The 26,543-nt window shown below is 34.3% G+C and overlaps 2 long non-coding RNA genes across 2 annotated transcripts; one reads left to right on the forward strand and one right to left on the reverse strand.

Moving 5' to 3' along the window:
* Nucleotides 1-9,950: 9,950 nt before the first annotated feature.
* Nucleotides 9,951-13,470, reverse strand: LOC132599821 (uncharacterized). The gene is made up of 2 exons (XR_009567028.1): nucleotides 13,276-13,470; nucleotides 9,951-10,192 (listed from the first exon to the last, which is right to left on the reverse strand). It is a non-coding gene; the product is annotated as an uncharacterized LOC132599821 (long non-coding RNA).
* An 8,534-nt stretch (nucleotides 13,471-22,004) lies between these two features.
* On the forward strand, nucleotides 22,005-22,974 carry LOC132599822 (uncharacterized). Its single transcript, XR_009567029.1, has 3 exons — nucleotides 22,005-22,160; nucleotides 22,311-22,450; nucleotides 22,528-22,974. It is a non-coding gene; the product is annotated as an uncharacterized LOC132599822 (long non-coding RNA).
* Nucleotides 22,975-26,543: the final 3,569 nt, after the last annotated feature.

Genomic DNA, 26,543 nt, shown 5'->3' on the forward strand with positions numbered 1-26,543 from the left:
GATGTGTATTCCGCCAGCCTACCGGATTTGATATGATATTTCTGTACGGGCAGCCGCTTAAGATGACATTTGTTCTTAGTATCTGTTTTGGAATAACGTATGTTAAGTCTGAATAAATCTTTGATATGTCGATTTGGTACGTAAGTCAGTTTGGGTGTCCAAATAGGGCACCAGTCGCGGCCCACGGGGCTGGGTCGTGACACAATGATACCAAAATTGACCCATTTTTTTTAACTTCTAACCTTGTTTAGCCCATTTTGTGTACTAGTTTCTTGGCACATGCATTGCACATGTATGTCAAGTGAATGTTGTAGTGATTGAGAGTGAGTGCATGCCGTTGATATAGATTTTGTGTTAACGATGGAGATTCGAGAAGAGATGATTGCTCGGATAGTGATCTACGTGTTACTAAAGTAACAAATGTTTATTTGCCACGTCTATATCGAAGCTAGTTACTACGTATTGATTTTGTTCGTTTACTTTTCTTTTATTGGTTTCAACCCTTTTTTGGAATAATTACCATTTGTAACTGTTGGGGCGCCGATGCTATCAAAATTGACTCATTTTTTTACCTTCTCACCTAGTTTTGCACATTTTGTATACTCGTTTCTAGGCATGTGCATTGCACGTGTATGTCGAGTGAATGTTGTAGTGATTGCAAGTGAATGCATGCCGTTGATTGAGATTTTGTGTTAACGATAGAGATTGGAGAAGAGATTATTGCTCGGATAGTGATGTACAAGCAACTAAAGTAACAAATGTGTATTTGTCATGTGGATATCAAAACTAGTTACTCTGTAATTGTCTTCTTTAGTTTTTCTCAATTCCTTTTGCCACAACTTTGCTACTGGAAGACATCACGACCCAACTTGTGGGTTGAGCAAGTTTGCATTGTTAAGGATCTTTGAGTGAGGGGTTGGTCAATAAAGACGTTTGAAGTAGTAAATCGATGATGGGTTCGAACTAATTCAAGTTATGGAGAACATTTTGGAAATTGAGTTAAGGGAATTTGAGGAAGGGCACCTTGGTGGAGATACATGAGGACATTAGTAGGACTGTGTATGTGATGCGTTGGATTTAGAAAGTAATTAATTTTGGAGGTGAGTGAGGTAAGTGAACTCTAGGGTGTAGAGTGTGTGGCATAATACTATCTCTAGGATTGACTCGGCTAGTTTGCAAGACTTATGATTATGCGGTATACTATTGTGTGAGTTCTAGTGATGGGCAGACAGTGGCGGTGAATGTGATCTGATTGAAATTAAGGAATTGAAGAGTCAAGATAAGGTATAGTTGATCGCGAATTGGCAGGAATAATGTATATCTTCGGGATTATTTGGGTCAATATGGATTATGGTGTTGTTGTCTTGCATCTTTCAGATGAGGTGTGATTGTTGAGTACTCTTAAAGAAGGAAGTCTACAGAAATGGACTAAGTGATATGACGAAGTTCTGTGAGATTTCGTGATCAGCAACTAGTGAGTAGCAAATTCAGGTAACCGACATGTTAAGGCTTATGGGAAGTGGCTAGTGTGATACCCAGGTGGGTAATTTTGAAACTCTCTTCAATGGATGAGCTAGTGTGGTTTAACGGAAAGGAATTATGGGAATCTCTATAATTTGAAGGCTAGAGTTATATTTTCGAGATGAAACCGTATTCGTGGCACCAGCTCGGCATCGAGGCAGGTTACTGCTTACCTTTCGGTTAGACTTCAATTAGTGAAGCATAAGTGGGAGTTAGATATTGATGGAGAAAGCATGTTTGGCCTTCAGGTATGAAGTTCGGATGGATACTTAGGTTGGTATTGTTGTTGACTATGTGGGCTTGTTGCCTTGTTATCGTGATTGGGCTTGTCGCCATATGTAATATGGTCGGCTTGTCACCCTATGTACCTAATTCCAACCTCAGTTTTAGGTGGGTTATTTATTCACTTGGAGAAATGGTATGGAGTATTAGTTTGTGAATAATTTGTTGAAACAGTATAAAATGAATTTCCAAAATGAATTTATAATGGGTACTTTAACCTTTATATTACATCTAAATCATAAGTCTTTACTATAATGGATGTTTCAGTTTTCATCGAAAGGTCCACCATTCAATAATTAATATCTTGATATGTAATTTATAAGAGATAATTTTGGCCTAAACTCAGTGAATTTACATTTATTTTGATTAAACTCAGATTTTACCACCGCCTTAGTAGCTAGTTGCTTCCTTGGAGCCATTCCACCAGTGGATTTGCGAGTTGTTTGCTTAGTACGAGCCATTTTAAGGAATATATTGAAAGAAGTTGATGATGTACTACAATGGTGAATTTGAGAAAAGGGTAATTGGGGATTTATACAGAGAGAATGAGGGCGGGAAGGTTGGAAATTTGGAAAAGAGTTTGAACTTTTTGGTGTTGTAGTGATTGAAGTGAATGTTGGCCGTTGATTGAGATTTTGTATTAACGATGGAGATTAGAGAAGAGATAGATTTCTCAGATGGTGATCTACGTGCCACAAAACTAACAAATGTGTATTTGCCACGTGGATATAAAAGCTAGTTACTCGGTAATTGTTTTTTTTTCTTTTTTTCAATTCTTTTTTTTTTTTGCCACAATTTGCTATTGGAAGAGGGACTATGTACCTAATTTCAACCTCAGTTTAAGTGGTTTATTTATGTTCTTGAAGAAATGGTACGGACTACGGAGTATTAATTTGTGAATAATATGTTGAAATCGTGTAAAAAGAATTTCCAAAAAGAGTTAATAATGGGTTCGTTAACCTTTATATTACATCTAAATCATAACTCTTTACTATAATGTATTTTTCATTGAAAGCTCCATCATTCAATAATTAATACCATGATCTGGAGTTTATAAGAGATAATTTTGGCGTAAACTAAGTGAATTTACCTTTATTTTGATTAAAATCAAATTTTATGACCGCCTTAGTAGCTAGCTGCTTTCTTGGAGCCTTTCCACCAGTGGATTTGCGAGCTGCCATTTTAATGAATGTATTGAGAGAAGTTGGAGTTGTACTACAATGGTGAATTTGAGAAAAGGGTAATTGGGGATTTATACAGAAAAATGGAGGGCGGGAAGGTTGAAAATTTTGGAAAAGAGTTTGGAATTGTTGGTGTTGTAGTGATTGAGAGTGAATGCATGTCGTTGATTGAGATTTTGTGTTAACGATGGAGATTGGAGAAGAGATGACTGCTCGAATAGTGATCTACGAGCTACTAAAGTAACGATTGTGTAGTTGCCACGTCCATATCGAAGCTAGTTACTACGTCATAATTTTGTTCTTTACTTTTCTTTTATTGTTTTCAATTTGTTTTTAGAATAAGTACTATTTGTAACCATTGGGGCGCCAATGCTACCAAAATTGACCCATTTGTTGACCTTCTTACCTAGTTTAGGCCATTTTGTATACGAATTTCTTGGCACGTGCGTTGCACATATATGTCTAGTGAATGTTGTAGTATTGAGAGTGCATGCATGCCGTTGATTAAGATTTTGTGTTAACGATGGAGATTCGAGCAGAGATGATTTCTCGGATGGTGATCTACATGCAACTAAAGTAACAATGTGTATTTGCCATGTCTATATTGAAGCTAGTTACTACATCGTGATTTTGTTCTTTTACTTATCTTTTATTTTTTTTCAATTCTCTTTTGGAATAATTACTATCTGTAACAGTTGGGGCGCCAATGCTACTAAAATTACCCATTTTTTACCTTCTTACCTAGTTTACCCCCTTCTGTATACTAGTTTCTTGGCACGTGCATTGCACATGTATGTCGAGTGAAGGATGTAGTGATTGAGAGTTAATGCATGTCGTTGATTGAGAATTTGTGTTAACGATGTAGATTCGAGAAGAGATGATTGCTCGAATAGTGATCTACATTCTACTGAAGTAATAAATGTGTATTAGCCATGTGGATATCAAAGCTAGTTACTCCGTAATTGTTTTCTTTTATTTTTCTCAATTCTTTTTTTGCACAACTTTGCTATTGGAAGAGGGAGTATGTACCTAATTCCAACCTTAGTTTTAGGTGGATTATTTAACCTTTATATTACATCTAAATCATAAATCTTCACTATAATAGATGTTTCAATTTTCATCAAAAGCTCCATCATTCAATAATTAATCTTGGTCAATGATTTATAAGAGATAATTTTGGCCTAAACTCAGTGAATTTACCTTTATTTTGATTAAACTCAGATTTTCTGACAGGCTTAGTAGCTAGTTGCCTCCTTGGAGCTTTTCCACCAGTGGATTTGCGAGTTGTTTTCTTAGTATGAGCCATTTTAATGAATGTATTGAGAGAAGTTGGAGTTGTACTACAATGGTGAGTTTGGGAAAAGGGTAATTTGGGATTTATATAGAAAGATGGAGGGCGGGAAGGTTGATTTTTTTTTATAAGAGTTTAAATTTTTGGTGTTGTAATGATTGAGAGTGAATGCATGCCGTTGATTGAGATTTTGTGTTAACAATGGAGATTGGAGAAGAGATGATTGCCCGGTAGTGATCTACATGCTACTAAAATAACAAATGTGCATTTGCCACGTCTATATCGAAGCTAGTTCCTACGTTGTGATTTTGTTCTTTTACTTTTCTTTAATTATTTTAAATTCGTTTTTGGAAGAATTATTGTCTGTAATAGTTGGGTCACCAATGCTACCAAAATTGACTATTTTATTACATTCTTACATAGTTTAGCCCATTTTGTATACTAGTTTCTTTGCACGTGTGTTGCACGTGTATGTCGGGTGAATGCATACCGTTGATTGAGATTTTGTGTTAACGATGAAGATTCTAGAAGAGATGATTGCTCGGATAGTGATCTACGTGCTACTAAAGTAACAAATGTGTATTTGCCACGTCTATATCAAAGCTAGTTACTACGTCGTGATTTTTTTTCTTTTACTTTTCTTGTATTGTTTTCAATTCTTTTTCGAAATAATTACTATCTGCAACAGTCGGAACGCCAATTATCTGCGTGCTACTAAAGTAGCAAATGTGTATTTGCCATGTGGATATCAAGCTAGTTACTCCGTAATTGTTTTCTTTTATCTTTCTCAATTCTTTTTTTGCCACAACTTTGATATTGGAAGAAGGAGTATGTACCTGATTCCAACCTTAGTTTTAGGTGCGTTATTTATTCACTTGGAGAAATGGTATGGAGTATTAGTTTGCCAATAATTTGTTCAAACCGTATAAAATGAATTTCCAAAATGAGTTAATAATGGGTACTTTAACCTTTATATTACATCTAAATTATAAATCTTTACTATAATGGATGTTTCAGTCTTCATCGAAAGCTCCACCGTTCAATAATTAATATATTAATCTGTAATTTATAAGAGATAATTTTGGCCTAAACTCAGTGAATTTACCTTTATTTTGATTAAACTCATATTTATGATCGCCTTAGTAGCTAGCGGCCTCCTTAGAGCCTTTCCACCCAGTGGATTTGCGAGTTGTATGCTTAGTGTGAGCCATTTTAAGAAATGTATTGAGAGAAGTTGGAGTTGTACTACAATGGTGAATTTGAGAAAAGGGTAATGGGTGATTTATACATAGAGAATGTGGGCGGGAAGGTTGGAAATTCGGAAAGGAGTTCGGAATTTTTGGTGTTGTAGGGATTGAAGTTAATGCTGGCCGTTTATTAAGATATTGTATTAACGATGGAGACTGGAGAAGAGATTTATTTCTCGGATGGTGATCGACGTGCCACAAAACTAACAAATGTGTATATGCCACATGGATATAAAAGCTAGTTACTTCGTAATAGTTTTCTTTTACTTTTCTCATTTCTTTGTTTGCCACAATTTTGCTATTTGAGGAGGGACTATGTACCTAATTCCAACCTCAGTTTTAGGTGAGTTATTAGTTCGCTTGAAGAAACGGTACGGAGTATTAGTTGTGAATAATTTGTTGAAATCGTATAAAAAGAATTTCCAAAAGAGTTAATAATAGGTTCTTTAACATTTATATTACATCTAAATCATAAATCTTTACTATAATGGATGTTTCATTTTTCATCGAAAAAGCTCCACCATTCAATAATTAAACTTGATCTGTAATTTATAAGAGATAATTTTGGCGTAAACCCGGTGAATTTTTTACCTTTATTCTGATAAACTCAGATTAGATTTTATGACCGCCTTAGTAGCTAGCTGCTTCCTTGGAGCCTTTCCAACAGTGGATTTGCGAGCCGTTTGCTTAGTACGATCCATTTTAATGAATGTATTGAGAGAGGTTGGAGTTGTACTACAATGGTGAATTTAAGAAAAGGGAAACTGGGGATTTATTCAGAAAGATAGAGGGCGGGAAGGTTGAAAATTTTGGAAAAGAGTTTGAAATTTATGGTGTTGTATTGATTGAGAGTGAATGCATACCGTTGATTAAGATTTTGTGTTAGCGATGGAGATTGGAGAAGAGATGATTGCTCAGTTAGTGATCTACATGCTACTAAAGTAACAAATGTGTATTTTCATGTCTATGTCGAAGCTAGTTACTACGTCGTGATTTTTTTCTTTTACTTTTTTTTTATTGTTTTCAATTCTTTTATGGAATAATTACTATCTGTAATAGTTGGGGCGCAAATGCTATCAAAATTGACTTCTTACCTAGTTTAGCCCATTTTGTATACTAGTTTCTTGGCACGTGCGTTTCACGTGTATATCTAGGGCTAAAACACTCTTGAAAAGTAAGTCTCAACCTTGTACTTTATTCATTCCATCATCACATTAAGTTTCATGATTAGTTTAAGGTTCGTTAATGGCGAATGAAAGGGCTAAAACCCTAGAATTTGAGAAACCCTCAAATAAAGAGTGGGTTAGTGATATTATTGTTGTTTGATCATCTAGGAGTACAAATTATCATTTCCTAGGGTGGGAATTCAAGTTCTAATAGATGAGAATGATGTATTGAGACTTAGGGTTTCATAAAGATAATAACTTTAGCATAAAAACTGTTTGTAAAAGGGTTGTATTGATTAGAAACCAATGAATGGGAATAGTATGATGGTTGGGGTTGATTTTATGATGAGTTCACACTTAGTGATAGTTTACCCATTTGAAAAGGGTTGAAGTAGTTGGGTTCTCTTCCTTAATTGTTGTTTGTTTGAGTTGATGATCCATTACTCACTCAGCATTATGATTGCTAGACTTTGAACGTTCTGAAGCCTTGCGAAAGGGGAAAGCTATTGCGGAGTGATTGTATCCAGTTCGGCTTTGAGGCAGGTTACAGTCTAGTTGAGTTCGACTTTGATTAGTTGATTGTATATGTTATGAAATTGATAGGAGAAAGCATGATTAGGGCTTCAGACATAAAGTGTGGTTGAAAATTCCTAAGTTTGACATTGATTGATTTATTATGTGATGAATTGTTATGATATGACAAAAAAGGAGTTAATGAATACTCTTGTTGACTTGGAGTAATCCCTTGTTCATGCTATTGATGAATTGATTCTTGAGTCTTGATATGACTTGTGGCATGGTGACTTATATTCCTTGATATTGATTTATTGACTGTTCACAATTTCTTATTGATTGTTAGAACGTAAATATATTGAAATGAGAAAGAACTTGCAAATACGAAAAGACACATTTGACGGGGGGTGAGGATGTGGCCTAGTTATGGGCTCTTGATCCAAGTCAATTCCAGAGTGAGTTTTACATGGACACCATGGATCCCCTACAGGTCATGGCTATTTGGGCAAACAATACCATTTAGCATGTGTGTACAGATATATGACAGAGTTGAGATGATTAGTAAGTTATGATTGTGTTGATAATGACATGGGTTGAGTTACTGTTATTGATCATTGTTTGTGTGGGCTTATCTTATTTCGGTGTTGGATTATTCTTGTTGATAGTTTCATATAGTTATGTGCTGTTGTGCCTATCTGTCTATTCTATTGACTTTGTGATTTTATGCATGATACCAATCATAGTCAGCCTATGACATCTACTGATACATAGTGTTTGTACTGATACTGCCTTGTTTCATTCTTTTGAGTGCAGATTGTGACCCAGCGACATCTACCAGACCTCATGTTTAGTGTGAGGCCAGTTTCCGACAGATCTGAGGGTGAGCTCTTATCCATGTCAGGCCGTCTGAAGATCTTGTTTTGTTGATGTCTGTTTCCATTCCAGACATTATTTATGATATTCCAGACATTTGTTATTTTCTTAAATAGTTTATGATTTAGATTCCTTGTACGATGACTTTCAGATTTTGGGGTTGTAATAGTTAGACTTCCGCATTAGTTATTTATTTACGGCTTGACTAGACGTTTTGGATGATTATTACTTTTGTTATATTCTTGACTTATCTAAAAGTGGTTAAGTAATTGGTAATCGTTAGGATGGTTGGTTAAGTGGATGGTTCGCCCACTAGGGGATTTGTGTGGGTGTCATTCACGGCTACTTGGGTCGTGACACTAGAATTGTTAAACCCTAGAACAATTGACGGGTTGTTGATGTTATTGTTGTTTAATCATCTGAGAGGGTGAGTAATCACCTTCTACGATGGGAAATTGGTTAATTGTTTTGGGAATTGTGTATTGAGACTTAGGGTTCCAATAAAAAGGGGAACTTTTGACTAAAATATGTTTTGGAAGGATTAAATTGATTAGAAACCCATAAATTGGACGATTATGATTGTTGGGATTGAGATTATGATAAATTTACCATTTAATGATGGTTTCACCATTCGAAAAGGGTAGAAGTAATTGGGTCCTCTTCCCCAATGTTTTCCCTGTTACGGTTCGCATTTCACAGGCGGGGTTAGCGCTCGGAAAGCTACTTTGAACTTGTTGGTGCTCTTTCGGACTTTGTTTTAAAAGAGTCGCCACCTAATTTTTAGGAAATTAGGAAAACCGAGGGGATCACTAAAAAAGACCTCCGCAGGACCTTCACCCGGAAGACAGAATCAGGGTTTATTCAAATACAGTAAAAAAATCCTTCGTAACCCAGCGTTCTAGGTAAAGGTTCTGATGATCCTCTAAGGAAGGTGTTAGGCACCCCAATATTAAGGATCCGTACTATACGGTTGACCTTCGAATTCCAATGTATGAGTATTTACATGAACTGTTTATTTAGTGTTTATTCCCGCATTTAGAAAATCTGTCATTTTTTGTATATCATTTTGAGAAAAAGAGTTTGAACATATTCCTTTTATATATAGGGTACTTAGATTCAGATTTATAATATCCGAATAAGAATAACCTCCCTTTATATATAAGGATGGTATATTTTGTTTGTAAAGAGAGTAAAAAAGTTGTCATCTTTTTATACGTGTTATTTATAAAGAATGTAAAATTGTTATGTTTAAGTATACATAATTTTGGTCCATGCTTAACTCATACTTGGTTTGGACCGGTCCGTTTAATACGTTTAGAACGCCTTCTCTAAGACTTAGCATATACAAACGTTTTTTGTTTGTAAGTGTATTTGTTATAAAGAAGGTGCATTTTACTATTACAAACTTGAAGACTTGGTCTTGAATTTAACTTCAAAATTATAATATTTGCCTTATGACAACAAGAAAGTCTGTCCAACCTTGTCCCAAAGAGAATTCTAAGTTTTTTCTGAAAATTTCACTTTTTTAAACCAATTTTTATTTAAGTGGGCCTCAGCCCAAAATCTCATTTTATCTCTTTAAACTTGTTTTGAATACCAAATCTTTAGTCCAATTCAAAATTTAATTCTTAAATCTTTGTAAGGTTTGTTTTAAAAGGGGTTGATTGAGATAAAAGTGTCATAATACTTGTAAATATTGAAATCCCCTTTTAAAAATCCTTTTCGTCCCTTTATTAGTATTTATAAAACTGATGTCAGAAACCATTTTATTTTACCACACTCGGGTTTGGAAAAAGTTTACACTAATCGTGATTTAAAAGTCTTATGGGGACCTAAAGTCATCTAAACGGCATGTGTACCGTTATGCTAAGATGGATAGTTCATAAACATAAAGATTCCACTAGTGTAATATGAGTTTTTACAAGTTTTGTACAAATACAAGCAAGGCTCAAATAAAGAAGATGGAACAAAATAAAGGATAGAGGAACACTAGGGGCGTACCAAGCCCCTAGTTGGCCATTTTCACCCATGGCTAGGCCTTATGCGCGCTAGCTATTTAATTCCATCTTTGCGGACTCGATATCTTCGGGAAAAAAAAAATTCCTATTGGGCCGCAGGCTGATCTTGACCCGAGTGGTCATGCGATGAGGAGGGAGAAAAGGAAAAAGGGACCCGGTTAGTTGATATTTACTGAACTTACCACATTTATAACTATACAAGTGCATATGTACACACCAAATTAATCTACAAGTCCTGTAGCTATCATATTCCTATCTGCCACTGGGCTTTTATTGGTAGGAATTTAGGTAGTAAAAGGGGAAAGTCGTCACCCCCAGTATTCCTGATGCCGCACAAGATCCAAGAGGTTTCGTGAACCCCCGGCATGGCAGGACACTAAGGAAGGGCTAAGACTAGGCCCCAAATAACTACTTTCACTCCCAAACCAACATAACCAGAAGAGGAGGAAGGGATAGCATAGGACTTCCAAGAAAAACTAACATAAACCATCATACAGCATGACCATCAGCAAGTAGAAGTAACAAGTATAGTGTAAGCAGAGGCAAGAGCTAAAACACATGACCACAAGGTAGACATAGAACAGCCACAATACATGGATATGAAGTAAGCAGGAACAAGTCATATAGTAAAGGTAGATAAAGAGCAGTTGGATAATGGTCATGAAACAACAGAGGGAGGATTATAACTCATAGCCATGGGTGGACAAGAAGCAAGATCATGCTACGTGACCATGGATGAAACCAACAAGTTGCAATATACGGACATAGGGTGAACAAGGATAAGGAAAAACCAGGGCATATGATCATAAATGAATACAACACAGGCTATAAAACGCAGAAGAGGCAGATAAGAATAAGAATCCAAGATACATGATCATGGATGAAACAACATAAGCTGTAGTAGGCAGAGAAGTAAACCAAATAAAACCCACAATATATAGTTTTGAAGAGGCAAGATAAGGGGAAGTATATTAGTAAAGAGACAGACAAGAACAAAACCAACACATGGTTATGAGGGCAAGTCAAACAGGATGCAATCATTCAGGTAAGATAATAAAGCAAAACCAATGCATAATCATGAAAAGGAGTTCAGAACTATATGCCACATACATATGAGATAAGTAAAATAGGAATCAATATATGGTCATGGAAATGGATCCAAAACAGCAGAACTGCAGGCCATATTCAAATGAGATAAGTGAAGGAAAAACCAATACATAGTCAGGGAAATGAACTCAGAACTATATACCACATTCAGTAAAGCAAGAACCAATATCTAGCAATGGAAATGAATTCAACAACATGCCACATTCAGATCGGATGAGCAAAGCAGGAACCAATATGTAGTCATCGAAATGAATTCAAACAGCATGCCACAGGCAGGAGGCAAACAGAAGCAACTTTGAGATACATGGTTATGGCATGGGCAAGGCAAGATCAAGATTTGATGCCAGGGTAATAAAACACAAAAAGGGAAACAACAACTGTATTCCCAAATACAGACAAAATCCTGAGACAGAGGTGGCAATATGAGGATCTCAAAAGGTTTTCCCTAGGATTTCCAGTCATTTAATCTCTTATTTTTTGGCTTATTGATGGCAGAGAGAAACAGAGAAATGTACATGGAAATTCACATGTCCCATAGACCACAAGGCATGCCATGGCACCTCTTATTTGGAGGAAAGGGTGTTGTGATCCAAGTTTCCTTGGTTCTCCCCAATCCTCACTCTAAGGTGCCTTTTAAAAAGGCTTCCTTATGTCATGTGACTTAGAGTTTATGTCAGCACACTCCTAATTTCATTCCTCATCAATCAACTAATGGAAAAATAGTAAAGACAACTAACACTTCAAAATCATATTTTATCTTTTACCTAATCCTAAGTTCTTGCAGTTGCAAACAAACCATTATTTGGCCTAAGTATGTGGTGGAACTTGTATTAAAGCTGACACTAACCCCAGATTTATCAACCCCAAAACAATATTTAGGTGCCAAATATACTCACATTAGACAGGAATAAAGAGACTCCAAACTTGAAGCAGGACACATATTCACACAAAGTCATATATACCAAACAAAATTTGGATTGGAAAAGCCTTTAAAACAACCAGACATGACTATGCTGAACTTTAGTGATAATCAGACCTCAACTAACAGTGTCACATGAGTGCAATGAGCCTAGACTATTACATGGCTGGCATTCAGAGGTATGATCAAGCAAAGTACAAGCTCATGGGCACATAAATTAGTTAAGACTGAGCATGTGTAGCACAATTAAACAAATGCAGACCTAAACCAACACATAACTGAACATTTATCAACATGTAAGCTATACTTAGGTAATCACATGTGGAATAGCACTGGACTGACCATACGAAGGCAAGATTAAACCCCATGGATTTGACTAATCATAGATAAAACTGATCATGTAGACAGGATTAATATACTACATTGCTGATACTGGCCCAAAGGCTAATTGTGTGGACTATAGGTAGTTAAATGCAGTATTGTATCAAACTTACATAGCACAGCATCACAAGATCAGGCTTAAGGCAAAATTATTTTGGATCAAATAACACTGCAGCACATGGTGGATCAAGGTTTTTATATAGCTAGCATTCAGAGGTATTATTAAGTGAAATATGTATGACCTAGTTGATACATTATTAGGCTAGAATGGGCATAATATTGCATATTTATGCAATTACAAGCCTGAACTAGCATGCAATTAGTCATCATTAAACATGTAGCTCATACTCAGGCAATTATGGAATGGAAATGCACATGATCCCTTACACCAGGGTAAAAATGTAACTCTCCTGAACTAAACCAATCATTTAAACAAAATTATTCGCACAAAAGGGATTAACAAGACTCCCATTCTAAGATTGTACATATAGCTAATCAATGAAGCCCCAAACACCAAATACAAGTCTATACTAATACTATATAACATAGAGTCAACCTGTAAAGAAAAACTGATCTACGCAAAACAAGATTAATACATGATGATCCTAAATTATCATAGCATTAACCTGAAAGGGTCACATAAATAACATAAATTACTAGACACTTAAAGAATCAAGAAACTACGACCAACATAACAACATTAATTGAAAACTAACCTTATAAAAGCACAAATAACTCATAGAAACTAAAAAATTAACAGCAAGATAGGAAATTACCTTTTGTATGCACGGCCGAATCAAGAATTGAACTTGGAGCCCTCTTTTGCTTCCAAACCCCAAACTCGAGCCACAGAAATACAAGAAAAGACACAAAGAAAATAAGATTTTGACTAAAAAGGGTTTTAAAACCTCTTAATTTAAAATTATACTAGTAAAAGCTTCAGTTTTGAGTAAACTCAATCTTAGCTTTTGATTTTGTTGGACTTTGACCGTTTTGAGATGCATCAGAAACAGAAGGCACGTATGCAGTTGTTCGTGGATCCTGTTCTGCATTCGAGGTAGGTTACGACTTACTTTAGTTAGACTTTTATTAGCGAAACATATATATTGTGTAGAATTGACGGGAGAAAGCATTAATAAGTCTTTAGACAAGATGTATAGTTGGATATTATCTAGGTTGGTATGACTTCTGATTATGTGGGCTTGTCGCCATTACTTATTTATTAAGTAGGAGGTGTATTTCTTGTGATACAAGGAGGAAGGAGTTAATATATACTTGTTTTGTTGATTGTGGCTTGTTGCCCTGTTATTGTGATTAGGCTTGTTACTTAATTTGTTGTGTTGTGATACATGTTGCACTCATTTTTCTCTCGTTTTGTCATTTATCATTAGAGAAAGGAAGGATAATGAGATTTGGCCTGAATCGTGTTGTATAATTATGATGACCTTATGCATGACATACATTCTCATTTCACACGTATGTTGATATCAAATTATGACTTGGTACTGATGATGATACATGAGAAAATGGAGCACTTGGTGACACAAGACTTAGTTGTGAGGTGTACGTGCTATATTTGGAAGTAAAGGGTGTCAAAGACTCTTTATGACGATCGAGATAGGATGTATGATTTATTCCATGGTTGAGCTGATTTAGCTAATTCTTGATACGGCTTATGGCATTGTGACTTGCATTTTCGTTGGCTTTTGATTTCATTAATTTATCATGCCACTGTTGAGTTAATGTTTAATCTTGGGTTTCTACACTTGAACCATATCTTGAATACTCATCTTGTATACATTATATGTTTAAAAGGCACATCTGACAGGGGGTGAGGATGTGACCTATCTTGATATATACTAAAGGCACATTTGATAAAGGGTGAGGGTGTGGCATGTTTGTGAACTCGTGATTCGAGGTCTGTTCCGGAGCGAGGGGTATATGGACTTTGCGGGTCCCCCATGGGTCATGACTATTGGAAAAACAATACCATTAGCATATGTGTACAGGTTTGAGATATTTGGCCAGTGCATTGCATTGCATTACACATCATTACATTTTATTTGCATCATCATATAGCTCTTATTTCTAATTTGGTATGGTTTATTAGTATCACTGTGGTGGTATGGATCGGATTATGGACTGGGTCAGATTGCAGAGTAGTGACTCTGCCCAGGTTCAGGACTTGGATTCACGATTATCGATTGAGATATGAAGACTCGACAGACTTGTGGTTTTAGAAGCTTCCTATTAGGTTGTGATTCAGATATGGGATATTTTGTGACCTTGGATTGAGTATTATGTGCCCATCTGCTTATCTTGTTGACTTTATGCTTGTATGCATGAACTAATCTTAGTCGTCCTATGATGCTTACTCAGTACGTGTTGTTTGTACTGATGCTACTCTTGTTGTACTCTTCTTTTGAGTGTAGAGTTTGTTACTAGTTCCAGTTCCTGTCGTCGAGGGTGATCCGAGTGTACATGATAGAGATTCTAGGTTGAGCTTTTGGACTAGGTCCACATCCCGGAGACTCTTCCTTGTAATTAACTGTCCTCTTTGCATTCCTGAGACAGTATTGATATTTGAGATTTGTGTTTACTTTCTATCAGACTTGCATCTATGTAATAGTGGCTCTCGTACTAGTCCAGACTAGATTTTGGGGTTGTTATTACTTCCGCATTTATTATCTATATGATTCGAATCTATTAGCTAAATTATTATCTATTTCCGCATAATTCTTATAAATGATTAAAATAATTTGGGAATGGTTCGCGTACCTGGGGGGACAGTGTAGGTGCCATCACGATTCATGAGTTGGGTCGTGACAGAATGCATGTCGTTGATTGAGATTTTGTGTTAACTATGGAGATTGGAGAAGAGATGATTGCCCCGATAGTGATCTACGTGCTACTAAAGTAACATAAGTGTATTTGCCACGTCTATATCGAACCTAGTTACTATGTCATGATTTTATTCTTTTGCTATTCTTTTTCGGAATAATTACTATTTGTAACATTGGGTCGCCAATGCTACCAAAATTGACCCATTTTTTACCTTCTTACCTAGTTAGCCCATTTTGTATACTAGTTTCTTGGCACGTGCATTGCACGTGTATGTCAAGTGAATGCTCTTGTGATTGAGAGTGAATGTATCTCGTTGATTGAAGTTTTTATGTTAACGATGGAGATTGGAGAAGAGATGATTGCTCGGATAGTGATCTACGTGCGACAAAGGTAACAAATGTGTATCTGCCACGTCTATATCGAAGGTAGTTACTACGTTATGGTTTTTTTTTCTTTTACTTTTCTTTTATTGTTTTCAATTCTTTTTTGGAATAATTACTATCTGTAACAGTTGGGGGGGCAATGCTACCAAAATTGACCCTTTTTTTTTTTTTACCTTCTTACCTAGTTTAGCTCATTTTTTATACTAGTTTCTTGGCATGTGTGTTGCACGTTTATGTCAAGTCATGTAGTAGACAATGTTGTAAAGAATATTAATTTTATTAAAATAAAATTATAAGTAAATAAAGTGCAAGTTTCTATGAATAATCAATACGGAAAAGGGCCAAATATACCCCTGTACTATCGGAAAAGGGTCAAATATACCCTTCGTTATACTTTGGGTCCAAATATACCCCTGCTGTTATACTATTGGTTTAAATATACCCCTCTTCCATTCAAGTTGGACATCCAATCCTACGTGGCACTAATTTTTTATGAGGTGGATGCCACGTGGCCTGACACGTCACCACCCCTAACCCATTTTACCCCTTCCCTCTATTTGTTCTTCCACCATTTCCTTCCCCTACACCACCATTGCCACAACTAAGAATTGAGAATGTTGACACTTAAATAAAGACAGAGAACTGGGAAATGAAGAAATTTGGGAATGTGAAAATGCAAATATTTTAGGACCATGTTCCAAGAATTAAGATTTGGGAGGCGCTGCCTAAGATGGTAACGATACTGAAGCCTTATCAATATTCCTTTGATTCGGATTGAGCTTTCAAGGAGCATATTTTATTTTTGAGTGCTAATGGAATGGTTCTTCTGGGTATAATCAGTTGTACACTGTTTTTGTAACAATCATCTTGATCTTTGTTTTGACACTTATTGATCACTGCCAGGTATATCTTGGTAATTCAATTGACTTTGCCAGTTCTTATCATTGTGCCGAAGGAATTCTCCATCTTTATTTAAGTGCCAAAATTCTCAATTCTTAGTCGTGGCAATGATGGTGGAGGGGAAGGAAATGGTGGAAGAACAAATAGAGGGAAAGGATAAAATAGGTTAGGGGTGGTGAGGTGTCAGGCCACGTGACATTCACCTCATCAAATATTAGTGCCACATAGGATTGGATGTCCAACTTGGACAACTTTAATCGAGCAGGGGGTATATTTGAACCAATAGTATAACAACAGGGGTATATTTGGACCCAAAGTATAACGAAGGGTATATTTGGCCCTTTTCCGATAGTACAGGGGTATATTTGGCCCTTCTCCGTAATCAATATGGGTCGTCGTATAGTGGACTTGTTTGCCGAGGTCGAGATGATAGACTATCATCCGGACCTGCAAAAATCAAACAAAAATCAAAGTTTGATTCGTTATATGTGATTTTCTTTTACTTATTTATATTTTATGTGGTACCAATATATAATGAATTGTATTCGCCTGATACTTTCTTATAAACGAATTTTTGGTGCGTGTTTCTTTAATTTGTTTCAATTGCTCTATCATGAGCAAGATTTTTATTATCGAGATATTGCTCTTGAAAGGGCAAAGTAAGTTGACAGCGTGAGAAAACATATTAGAGGTCGGGTATTTGAGCTTTTAGCGCAACAATATTTTCTAGATTTTTGACAATTCTGTTAGGCCTAAATGACACTCACCGTACTTATTTAACTTCAAACACTTAAAACTTTATTTAAAGTTTATTTGTTTTCCTCCCTTATATTTTCAGTAAAATATGCAAGAATACTTGTTGAAATGATTTATAATTTTTAGTTTAATTTAAATCGATCTAAATTGAAATTGTATATTTGTTCTATTTTGTATTGCTTTTACTTGGCTAATTTGCTCTCTTTATGTAATTATTCGTCTTAGTGTAGTTTATTTCACAACTCTTTCGTTGTAAAATATGCAGGAATTATTGAAATGATTTATAATTTTTAGTTTAACTTAATTTGGTCTATAATGATCTTTATTTATTCGTTCTATACTTTTTTCCTTATAATCTCACTTTATTTACTTATTTGTCTTATTTTAGTTAATTTCACAACTGTTTCGTTTGATGGTTTTTTTGTAAACAGCAACTTTGTTTTTGTCATGTATAAACAGGGAGAGAGAGGAATTTATATTTTGTTATGTGTTTTAGAGTTAAATATATCTTTTATTGGTGAAACATAAATTGTTAACCAATCTTCAAAGATTTAAAGAAAACTTCGACAAACTAAGTACTGTTCTTTGTGATACTTAGAAATGATGACTTTATTTTGGGGCAGCGAATAAAAAAGAAGAAAAATAAAGTAGCAAGCGAATTTTGCTTGTTATACCTGTTATTGATTTTTCTAATCGGCTATCATCGGGTCTGTATGAATCCACTTTTATTAAGTCCTAAATCCTCCATTTAGTATCACCAATTGTGCACGTGAATAATGTAAATAACTTGTTAGAATAATACAAAAGATATTTACATTGTACGGCAAAAATTAAAGAGTATTCTAACTTACTGCAATTTTCAATACCTTTTAATCTATACAGTTGTTGAGAAATCGAAAACAATCCAGGCATCACACTTGCAACAATAATTGACAAAAATGAAACGAATAACCTGTATACATTGAATGCTACGTATGGGTTTATACTGTGAAAATTAACAATTAATCAACAGTCAATAGATACACATAAGGACAGAAAATTTCTACATATTTTAGTTGGCATAATAAGAAGAGAAGGCTAAGAACAATGCAAAAAGTTGCCATACCATTTGTCTTTCCTTGAGAAGCAAAAGCTGAATGAATTTGAAGGCAACTCTTTGTAGCAGACTAGCAGTGACGTTTTATGAAACGTTGGCTTCTTTTCGGGGGCCTTGGTTTTTCTTTTATGTTAAAGAGGATATTTTAATCAATAAGAAGGGGTTTTATGTTAATTAAATGTGATGAGGGTATTTCCGCAATTTAACTTTTAAGTTAGGGATACCCTGTCAATCATAATAAATGTTAGGTAATGTTATTTGAAATTATATATTATTTATTTATAAGTACAAAATACTATTTGATCGAATCCACATAATACTTCTCATTAAGATATTGTTTTGTTTTTTTTGTATTTATCCTTTATTTTTACCTACGTGAAAAAATATATTTAGAAAAAAGAAGGGCAGTCCGGTGCACAAACATCCCACTTTAGCAGGGTTCGGGAATATGTTAGGACTAAAATAATACAACTTAATTGAAAAATAATAGTAATAATTTAGAAGAAAAATGCAATCCGACATTCAATAGAGAAGGAAGTACCGGAATTCTTTACTACTTACTCGGGACGTAATTTGGTGATTTGCATTGATATGCTCGTCTAGCATGTATTTCTGCTCATCCCGTAAATAGTACTTAGATTTCCTTTAACTATGGTATTTAATAATACTTCTAATCATACAAATAACTTCAATACAATTAACTTCAATATTAGCCAGGTAGGTATCCACAATACAATTCTCTTTTGAAGAACTACTATAATTATTCAAGAGACGTGATTAGGATTTCAGTTGAATTTGAAGTCCTAATATATTACAAAAAAGATTAATATTACAATATTATCCTATATGAAATATCTTTTAGATAAAATTTCAACTTAAAAGGGTATAAAGGTCGTTCAATATGTAAAGGATATTCTGGTCAATTAACATTTATATTCATGCTTTAAAATAATAAAGATAAATAGATAGATAGATAGATAGGCAGATAACTTGAATTTTTGTTTTTATTCCTAACCCAACAAGATCTACTTCTAATTTTCTTGTCTTCTTTCTTCTTCTCCTCCATATAATTGTTCTAATTTTTCAAAATACATTTCATCCGACCTATTATCATACTTAATTCTACCTATCAAACACGGGAGAACTGAAGCATGGTCTTGGTCTTAGTACTTCACTGGGCATCCAAGTTGATTGTGATTTTCTTATTTAAACTGCCACGGAGCTGCCCTTTGGTGTTGTCGGCTGTGGTTTTGTATTGTTTTTTCATTTATTTTCCTAAACAAAGACAAGCATTAATTTTGAGATAATTATTACATTTGATTATCATATCATGTCTATTTGTTTGACATGAAAACACTTTTAAGTCAATATTGATAGAAGATTTGAAATATAGAAGCCCAGCATTGAAAGCCGATCAAAGTTTCAATTTCGGAAATTGGATTTTTCGAGTTTATCAGTTGTTTGAATTGAGTGTAGTTCCAATTGACTGACAATATTAAGTGAAGTTCAAAACTTAAATTTAAAATGATTTGGAATAGATTTGAGTTAATTTCAGAAGAGCGTAAGGAAGAAGACGAAGTCAACTTTTATATAATATTGTATAATAGTAGATGCAGGTGTGTAAACGACTCTTATACACCTATATACATAATATACCTGTCTAGTATAAAAGTGCGATTCTTGTTCAAAACCAATCCAACTTCCATTAAATGACTTAAATTTTTTTAAATAACCTCCTTAGACTATTTCTAACAAATCTAAACAACACTCACTCCAATTTTCTCATAAAATCAAATTCAGAATTTTAACCCATTTAATTAACCTTGTTCAACAATGATGGACTACTTTTAAAATCTAATTTTCACCACCCTAATATATTTGGTTTGTTGAACTAACGTTTGAGTCACAATTACTAATTTGGAGATTGGGTTGGAATCTTGTAAGAAAATAGCGAACAGTGATTTCGAGAATCTACTCGAAGTGGGATGTTGAATATTGACCTATTTTTGGGGGGCTACAGCTATGCAAATTTATTATAGGCCACCTAATTGCAATGTATGTATGTGGACTAATTCTCCCATAAATTTATCAATTAATTATAATTAAATAATATGATTTTATTTTTAATAACAATAATTATCGAGTACAAATAAACTTTTACTAGTGGGTGGGGGGGGGGGGGGGGAGGGAGGGGGAATTTCACATATGGTCACACAACTATAATTTTTTTCACCAAAGTCACTTAACTATGTTTTCTAATACAAAATTCACAAAACTTTGCCCTTACTAACACAACAGTCACATATGCTGGAAAATCCAACTTACAGCGGGTCATAATGTTTTACTATTTTATTTATTTTTAACTTTTCTACTGTTTATTTATTTTAGTTTAATAAATATTACACATTTTAATTAAAAAACCCAACCCCACTCAATCCAAAACTCATATCTCACCGGTAATAATCTTTTACTCTTTCTTTGAAAAAAAATAAGTCTAATAAATACAAATTCAATTAAAAAGAACCAATCCATAACTCGACGCCACCACAATTCATATGCAAAAAGTAAAATACTCTTATTCCTGTTAGAGTTTTGCTACATATGAACCATATTATATGTTATATATCAACCATTTTTGCCAGTTACAATACTAAAAGGATGAACAAATTTTAAAAAATATAAAATCGTATTCTTCCCTCACCTAAAAATAGTAAAGAAATGTTATTATTCTTTTCAATTAGAGACTCCAAAATTTCACCTGATCCAGCCATTCCGGTTTAAATCCCTTCTTTAAATAATTATCTACTATAATGTAAGTATCTATTAGGGAACAAGAATATAAAATCAGTTCACGCATATCTTATTTGATTTACAATAAGGAATTTTATAGGCTGGATTAAGAAACTGAATTTTAAGGATTAATAGCTATTACTGCTTGTATCGAAAGTAATAATTTTGGCATAATTTTTTTTTTAAAAAATTATTCACCCTTTTAGTAGTTTAATTGGTAAAACTGGTTAATATATAGCATATGATATGCTTCTTATAAAGCAAAACTCTAAATATGAATAAGAGTATTTTAATTTTTGCACATGAATTTTGTTCGCCTCGGGCGAGATCGGTTCTTTTTAATTGAACTTGTATTTATTAGACCTAAATTTTTTTTTTAAAAAAAAGAGTAAAAGATTATAACCAGTGATTTATGAGTTTTGAATTGAGCTGAGTTGAATTTTTTAATTAAATTTTTATTTATTAAACTAAAAAGGCAAAATACATCAAATCACAATTAAATTATACCTAAAATGTCGAGTTCGCACTCAAACTATACAGGAGACCTATTACATAACTGAACATCTTAAAAGTGAATCAATTTACTCCTTCGAACACCCTGACCCAGGCGCATATATTTTGACATTTTTGAGCGCGTTGGAGCTAATCTAATGCGCATTAAACTTTAAAAAAAATTCAATTAAAACCCCATTAATTGATCCCAACGGTTAAAAAATAAATCACCCACCCACATTAATATACCCGACCTGAAGCTCAAGAACCCTAAATCTCTCCAAATTTCTAAAGAATAAGCCCCAAATCGAAGCTCAAGCTAAGTTGTTTTGAATCAAAGATAACTAAATTCAAGTTTATTTTGACTTTATAAGCCCAATTAGAGTTGTATCTCTTCACTGTAAGTTCATTTCTTGAACTGTCAAAATCACTTGGATTTTTCTGCAATTTTGTTTCAGTTGTTTGGAGTTAGCTTGTTCGACTTTATAAGCTTAATATGCTTTGTTTGGTTGTTTTTCTGGTAATGAAGTTTCTATAATGGCTAAAATAGGCTTGAGTAGGCTTTGTAAGCAAGAGGATGATCATGAGTTGAAGGATGTGCTAAGCAAACATGGATTTCTTCCGCCTTTGTTGACCTCTTGGACCTTAAGGAACCCTGGTACAAGATATTGGAGTTGTCCATATGATGGTGTAAGTGAATTTGTTTTCAAAAATTGAACTTTGAAGAGTTGAAAGATTGATTTTTTTCTTGATTTTATTAATTTTAGGGTGCTAGATCATGTCATTTTTATCTTTGGAAGGATGATGACATTGATCCAAGATCCAAATTTGTGATTCCTAAACTGGTGGGAAGAATTTGATGAACTTGAAGCATCATTGCAGACTTTTGGAAAAGATGATTACAAGCCTACTAGGTCAATAGACTCTGTGGAAAGCAAAATTGATAAGAACATAGAGATTCAACTAGACAATTTTGGAGAAGACATTAAGAAGATGAAAGAAAATGAGAAGAAGGAGAAAGTATTTTTGATTTCCTTATTGTGTATTTGTATTGCAATAGTAAGTTTTGTGCTTCAAGACATGTACTTGAGAGGTGTTTCAATGAAGTTGCCTTAAGCTTTTGGTGTAGTTGTTTTTGAGAATGTTGTAAGGGGGGTGCAATTGTTAGTGTTGTAAAGAACTTATTGGTGTTGTAATGAACCCTTATTTTGTGTAATGAAGTGGTATATACTGGTTTTTAGATTGGTTTTGGCAATGTATTCTCTTTGTTGTTTGTTACATTTTATACATTTTGGGCATTTTGGGCATATACTGCACATATAATACACTGCACATCACTGCACTTTTTGTGCATACATTACACTAACTCACTGCACATTTTCTGCTTATAATACACGGCAAACTGAATTAAACTCACTGCACATTTTTACACTATACATTTTGTGCATAAACTGCAATGTGCATTGCATAAACTGCACTAAAGATGCACATTTATAACCAAAACTGCAATGCTAATAGAAAACTCACCACTGCATAACCAACAATATACACAAAACAGAAATTAAAATGCAGTCACAACTGCATAATCATATAACCAAAACATAGTGATTTTACATCAGCCAATTCAGTACATATACCAACTAATGTTAAATGCAGTCACAACTGTCAAACTAGTTATAAATGCAGTCATAGCTGCCAAACCAAAATAGATACAAATTGAATTCTACAATGCAGTCACAGCTGCCAAGCCAATCTTAAATGCAAACCAAAATAGTGACATAGTTAATTTTACAACTACCAAAAATAAACGAAAATAAAAGACATTGCATCAGACATTTCAAGATTAAAAAGTGGTGCTTCCTTGACTCAATTGTGCAGCCTTGGACCTTGTTTGAATCTGCCTCCCCCCCCCCCCCCCCCCCCTCATTTGTTGAAGCTGCCTAGATGTCAAAGCTGGTTTCCCCTTCCATTTCACACTGTCGCACCCCATTTTAACCGGAGTCAAATTTAGGAGTATGACGTATTGGAGATTCCTATTTTTTTTTTTGTTTTTTAAGGAGTCGCCACCTAATTAATTTAACGGTGAATTAGGACACCTAGATGTTAACTAAGGCAAAGTTAAAACTAAACCTCAATTAGTAGTCTGCTTAACCAGTGTGATTCTAGGTAAGGGCTCTATATTATCCTAAAGGGAAGGGGTTAGGCATCCTTTAGAATCCGTTAACTTACGGTTATCCGACCAACCTTAGGTTAATTAATTGAGAGTAAATATAATGCTTAAAATTTAGAAAATGATTTTAAGATATTACTAAAGTTTTAAAAAGAAAATAATGTTAGTTAAAATAAGATTTACAGAGAATATAATAATTTGTATAAAAGGGACTTAAAATGCCATTTTTTTAAAATACGATTTATGAATGTTGTTAAGGTTTTAGACGAAAGTATAATAGTGTTGTTTAAAATGTTGCTAAGGCTTTATATGAAAGTAATAATGATGTCGTTTGAAATAATACTTGTAGAAAATATGATGTATTGCATAGAAGGAAATTTCAAATGCCATTTAAAATAAACTTATGAATGTTGATATGATTTTGAATACTAGTGCTGTTTTTGCAATAAAACTTGCAAAAGATAATTTACATATGAGTAGACGAAAATGCGAGTTTATGCAGCGTTTTCACAAAATACTTGAAGTAATTCAAATGGTGAGAAGTTCATTGATTTTTAGGAACAAAAATACAAAAAATAGCTATTGAAAGTTTTCTTTATTCTCTTCATTATTTTTTATTAATTATGCTTAGCTAAAAATATATATATGATTGATTCAAACTTAAAAGAGTTATTAATAAAATATACTTGAGTTCATATTTGAGTATTAATGATGTTTTGAAGTGTCTATAATAGTAAAATATGCTTCCCTTTACTTGAATATGCTATTTAAAAAAAATCAATTGTTCTAATGAAAGATGAATGTTATAAGCGTTATAAATAATTTTAACATAAAATAAATAAGGATGAAACCTATGTAATTAATTATTGGTTTATTACCCATTACTAAGACTAAACCTCTCTAACTTCACTAAGGATCATCTAAATTAACAAAACAAAACGTTAGTCATGCAATACAAATTAAATGCATAAATAATAAAATAGAGGAATAAATCAAATTGAAATGGGTTGAGCCCCTTCTTTGGACTGCTGCAAATCTGTTACTGTTGGGCTTTGGCCCAACTATATTTTAGCCTGCTGCGGCTGTTGCTGCTGTCCGTGCTTATTGGGCTTTGGCCCAATACTTCTTTTTTCTGCTATGGACTGTTGCTACTGCTGTGTGGGCTTAGGCCCAATAATAATAACTCGAGAGGATTTCGTTGGGCTTTAGCCCAACATCGAATGCGGAGGAAGAACGAGTCCCTCAGACTCGTATGTGAGGTTCATGAGAAAAAAAAAACGGAAGAAAAGGATTAGTATATAATCGATGAATAGGGCTAAATATGTAGAATATGAATTCAAAGTAGATCAGTAGACTGTGTATATTCTCTGTATATTTGGGTATATTTCGTATATATACACAATTCAGCCACCACATACTTACGGCATGGAAAAACAAGGCAACATTCAAGATTTATATTCCACAGCATAGGGAAAACATGCCACATAAAAGGAAACTACTATTCCATACATCAGTTTTATTATTTTTAATAAGAGAATACACACAAAGAACCCATCTTACACTTTGGGTCTATTCAGGATATGGATAAACATGGCTATCTTCTCTGAAACCGACACCAGCTCAAAGGAATTTGATAAAAAAGACAAATAGGATAACTTATGACAGAAGGGTCTTTCTCCCTCAACTATGATTACAACTTCAGATTGAGCAAACAAACGAGGCCACTTTGAGTGTAATTTTAGACTAATTACAACACTAAGCAGAACAGACTCAACAACTCAACATGGTTTCATACCAACTACAAGACTAAACAAACACACTAACAGGCTAAATACAGCTTCTTACCAACTGCCGCACCAAGCAAAAAAAACAGACTAAATAACTGAGTACAAGCTCCTTACCGATTACAACACTAAGCAGAACAGACTAAATGTAGTGTAGGCAAACCAGTTAATCAGGGGGCATCCAAACATATCTTAAAACTGAATTAACATATAGTGCAGGCAAACCAGCAACAAGCAACCAAAGGAGACAGTGAAACTATGTTACATACGCATTTAGACATGCCCTAGTGACATGTTGAGCCAAACAACAATTTAAGCATAGAAACAGCCTACATACCAGAACTGGAAGACAAAAAAAATATGAAGTTTCCTGTCCTTGGACTAAAGCAAACATCATTCTAAAACCAGCAGGCTAACCATACATGACTTATTAACATAAAATCCTTTAAACTATGGATTTGTATTAATATTCAGCTAAACAGACTCATGATTTACTGAACTAAAGAGGAATCCTACTAATATGGAGGATAGCTAACAGGAGTTTCACATAGGCGCCAATGACTCAAGCCACTACTAATCAAACTATTTTGCAGGTTAAAATGACCATTGAACATGATTTAAATTTATGGAGTGAGGATACATGACTAAGATGATTTAAACATGAACACCATTCAAATAAGATACTAGACAACATCCGTAAACACATGGTTTAGTGATATCCAAACTTACATAAGAGCCAATAACATACTTAAGGACTGATCACAACGACAAAACTAACACCAAACTGAAAACTGGACTATGTTAAAATAATAATGTAGTAGCAGCTAAG

Source organism: Lycium barbarum, chromosome 6, assembly GCF_019175385.1.
Source record: "Lycium barbarum isolate Lr01 chromosome 6, ASM1917538v2, whole genome shotgun sequence".
Lineage (NCBI taxonomy): Eukaryota > Viridiplantae > Streptophyta > Magnoliopsida > Solanales > Solanaceae > Lycium > Lycium barbarum.